Consider the following 4,875-nt stretch of genomic DNA (forward strand, 5'->3'; position numbering starts at 1 on the left):
CATAGGAAAGGAAAGAAACTAATATGTAAGCCTTGCGGGGTTCCGGTTGGCATTCCAAGTAATGAGTGTCAATCGGGACGTCACGGCAGTTGTCATGGGCCCGAGGGAGGTTTCGGTTCGTGACATCACATGAGTATAAAAATATGTTGTAAATATAAGAATGCCTGGAAATGTTGGTTTAAGGCAATGATTAGCTTGCCATTAGGTAGACCTGATGAGGTTATGGTCTTGATATACTTGTAGACGCAAGGCATAAATTGTGAAACGTGCTTCCCTCACGAGTTTCAATTTATTTTGAGCAATTATCAAGGTAAAGTGCCTGATAAAGGTAACAAAGGTTGAATTGTGCTTCAAATGTTTAGAGAACGAGGGTGATATGGCTTGATTAGATGGTACTACCTTTGGTGAGGGAATAGAAATACGTTATGGGAATTGTAGAGATCTTCTTATAAAATAGATGATGATTTGAGAATTTAAGTACTCATAGATGAGTAAAGGTTTGGTAATGAGACATGATCTAGAGTTGAAATACTACAATATGAATTTTGGCTAAAAAAAAAATTGATCTTTAAGACACATGGTGTCCAGGGATGGTGCCAACTAACGATTGACTTTTGCATTGAAAATAAAACATCGAAATTGGCTTTGTGTAATCATCACATTGTGGTGAACATGATTTGATTAAACGTGAGAAAAGATGATTCCAAACTTGATTGGATGGTTATTTCAGTATTACAAGTGGCTTATTGAACTGGTTATGCTTAAGACTACTCGTAGTTAAAATTTTTGGAAATATTTATGTATGGATATATATGCTGCATATTGGTACAAAAAAATATCATACAGAGTTGGTTATAATTTGATTCGATGATGATATCCTATTAGTGGTTATAGCACTAGATAATGACTAAGATAATCTATTGATAATTTTGGCAGTGAATAAGTTGATTATAATGTTGTTAGCTTAAAGGTAAGCGTTTATACTTTTGGTATAAGCTCATCATATTCTATTTTATAGTGATCAAACTTGGTGTTTTGATATAGTCTGAGAAGCTTGGCATATGAACTAGCTTAACCATGAGCTAGAAATTATTAGGTTATTATGAAGTACATAAATAGAAAAGTATGACATGAATTTAATATCCTAAAGGGCAATGGAAAATGATGTATCAGTTTTGGTATAGCTCCAATATATAGTTTTGATATATGAAGATTTGGGGAAAAGTTTATAGCTTATGCATGGAGATGTGCATTTGAATTCATGTAATTAAAAGTGTAAAATCTGCCTTGATTGGCATAAAGCCCATGATTCAAAATGGAGGATTATGGATTTAATTTTCTAAGGTAAAAAGGGCTAAAGAAGTTAAGTTCGGAAAGGTCTTAGTAAATGATTCCTTGATTTTAAAGTGCACTTAAGGAAAGATAAATGTTTAATTCATCTTCAGATTGAAAAACTAATGAGGCCATGAGATCTGGGAATTGGAATAAATTTGACGAATTTCAAGTTAGATATGTTGTATGTGATTGATGACGAACAAAGTAGCTATGACATTGGAAATATAGAAACAGTTAGTAATCAAGGTAAGACTTGGAAAAAAACTTTAAAGGAAAATTTTGACCAACTTTAACCTTGAGAGGTTGAGTTATTGATTAAAGAGATTAGTTAAGATCATAATGATGTATGTGAATGTCATGATTTATTAAAATGCCTCGTGGTATAAGTTAAGATTTATCTAGTGAGCATTCGATCATGAAAGTACTAGAGTTTTGTTTTTGGGAATATGGTTACTGATGGTTATCGGATTTGAATTAACCATGATATTGAATATATATGAAATGAATAAAGAGTGTTTGATCCTTATGTATCGTGAAATGTTTAAATGGAATTTGCATGGAAGTATGTAAAATGGAATAGAGGTGGGTTGACGTTTTAGACCTATAGTCAATGGGCGAAATAAATGCTTGAATGTTGGAAGGTTCGATAAAAGTTCAAGATAGAGGAATTGTAGATGGTTAAGTAAACATGCATAATTGATGATTTAAGGATGATTTGATTGAGGTGTGACCAGAATTAATAGCATATTTGAATTCCCATCATAAGATCAAGAATGATATTGTTTTAATCCAACAAAAGTAGTACACATATTTATATATTATGACATTGTCGAGTTTTTTATAAAAGATTGGAAGCTGATATGATGCATAAGCCAAGATCTTATGTTAAGAATGGCCAACGGAAGTGATGTAAAAGAATTTTAGAACTTTGACTGTTCACCCTACGTCGATTTGAATTCGAGGACGAATTCATTTTCAGTGGGGGAGACTATAGTACCCCATACCTTGATATGGTGGCTAACGATGCTAGTTTTATGATATTTATATTTATTTTATGTTTTAATAGGAGTAGGATCAAAAATAATTTCAATTGGTGAAGAAAGGTGCACAATGGCCTGTTGCTCTACTTGCATATGTTTTGGTTTTTCAAGTATATCTCCCATTACACAAGTCCAAATGACATGATTTTTAGACCATTAGAAATCTAAGAGGTAGGGATACAACTTTGATGTTTATCACTTTGCCTAGTTCTGGCAGAAAAGTGGTCAAAATCTTTGTTGAAGTGAAAGTACTGCGTTAAAGAAACATAATTTAGCAGAACATTTGATCTCCGCGGCGTTGGAAATTGAGAGCCGTGACCCTCACTGTAATTTCCACAAATAACAAGTTTATGGGATTTTTGAAGCTAGGGATTTTAGGGGCTATTTAAGGGACCTCTTTTAGAGGATTTTGGACCTTTTCCCAGTGTCAAAAGAGTAAAAAGATTACACAAGAAAAAGAGGAAGACAAGTGGCCTTATTAAGGGCATTATTATAATTGCATGAGAAATTAGATAAGCTTTAACTATAACGATCTCATCTTTTCTAGCAGCTTCTACATTTCTCTAGCAACTTCTTCTTCTTCCTCCTCCCATTTCACGTTTCTCTCCTCTTCCATGAAAACTTCTCTCAAGCTTCCATCACTCTCTCAAACTAACCTCAATTTTCATGCTTTACACACCCTGTTGTAGGGTTATTCATACTCTTTTACTCCTTCACCTTAAACAAACCCTTAAAAGTCTTTCTTCAATACTTTCTCTCACTAGCTGAACTTTATAGAGAGAGAAAGAGAGGTTTCATGTTAGCTTGAGGACTCATGGGAAGAAATTTCATTACAATCACCAAGGTGAGTGATGAATTAGGACTGGTTTTAAGTTGTTGATGATGGCTAGTAATTAGAATTATGAGTTGTGTTATTTTTTGAAATTGTTTATCTATTTCTAGTGTTACTAAAGTAGAGAAATGAAATAGCCAATCATATGGTAATTGGAAGATAGATAGGAAAGGCTATTGAAGCTTGATTTGGGAAATAGCTTTTGGAGTGATATTAATGTAAATTGGATTGGCTGTGATGTTTTTGTGCGTGATAGGTTCCAACAAGGCCCCTCAGCCCCATTTAGACCATTAGGAAGGTTAGAGTCGATTAAAGGTTCAACAAATACCGGTAAGTGAACTTGCATTTCAAAATGCTTTAGGGAAATGTTTACGTGTTTCAATGAATCATTTGGGAATTTTATCAGTTTTTTCTTTAAAATTTCCTGGGAACAAGCCTTTGATAAAATGTTTGATGTGGTAAAATGTGAAATGTGTAAAAGGATGAATCCATGTGTTTTTGTATAATGTTGATGTTTATATATATATATATATATATATATATATATATATATACTATGTCATAAATGGTACCATTGTGTGACAAATACAACCGTGCATGTGCGAGGTGAATGTGCACTTGTCGGTGATGATGGTGGTGAGGAAGATGGATGGTGATACTGTCCAGCTATGTGCATGATATGGTGGGATACACATGAGCTGGGTGAGATGGGATGTCTGGCTATGTCACGATGTGGTGGGATGCATATGACCTGGGTGAGATGCACATGATGAATTTTGAAAATTTGTCGTTATTTGCAAATTGATTTTATTGCAACGAGAAACATTCTGTTTATATTGCCTTACTTGGATAATTGCTAAAAATTTCCCTTCTTTCCAATTTCATGCTGAATACAGTTCCTTCATCATTAAATAATTTTACAACCAAAGGTTTAATGGAGGGATTTTAATAAGAACTTTAACTAAATGTCATTATTTTTAAATAAGTGCATCATGTTTTCTAAACCATTCCTTGTCACTGCTTGTTCCTTTCCTATGTTCACTCACTGGGTTTATACTCATGTTTTTGAACTTCATGTTTTAGGTTCTCTGAGTTAAAGGTGATTGGATCCTAAGACGAGGTGCTCTTCCCTATCCATTGCCTGGTAGGTTTGTCATGATACTAAGTGTTGGCACCCACGCCTATAGTCACTCCGCTGATGGTTTAAGTCTTTGAATGTGTACATGTAAACTGGATGTAACTTGCTAAGAATTGCTTGGCAAACTATTTATGTATATTCTGATTAATGAATACCATTATGAGTAAATACCTGGATTTTATGAATTGATTTCAATGAAGTTATTATTTGAACATTATGATTTATAGATCTTAAAAAGGGAGTATGGATAATACATGGACTAATGTACAAGTTCATATAAGAAGGCTTGCTAGGGCCTAGTGGGCTATGCCTATTGGGTCCTTACGTCGGTCATGGCTCGAAAATTTGGCTGTGACAAAAAAAGAGTCCAAATCGACAAGTTTAAGCCTATTTTTGTTTATTGGAGTCTATCTATCAATAGAAGTTCTTCATCTATCGATAAATACTAACCTAGAAAAGATATTTAAGGAATTAAAAAACATCTATCGATAGATCAGGCCTATCTGTTGATAGATGGAATACATCTATTG

General features: G+C 33.8%; 1 long non-coding RNA gene across 1 annotated transcript; it reads left to right on the forward strand.

Annotated features, from left to right (window-relative positions):
- Nucleotides 2,955-4,455, forward strand: LOC108661730. The gene is made up of 3 exons (XR_001927507.1): nucleotides 2,955-3,219; nucleotides 3,464-3,537; nucleotides 4,291-4,455. It is a non-coding gene; the product is annotated as an uncharacterized LOC108661730 (long non-coding RNA).

This window comes from Theobroma cacao, chromosome 4 (assembly GCF_000208745.1).
Source record: "Theobroma cacao cultivar B97-61/B2 chromosome 4, Criollo_cocoa_genome_V2, whole genome shotgun sequence".
NCBI classification, from domain to species: Eukaryota; Viridiplantae; Streptophyta; class Magnoliopsida; order Malvales; family Malvaceae; genus Theobroma; species Theobroma cacao.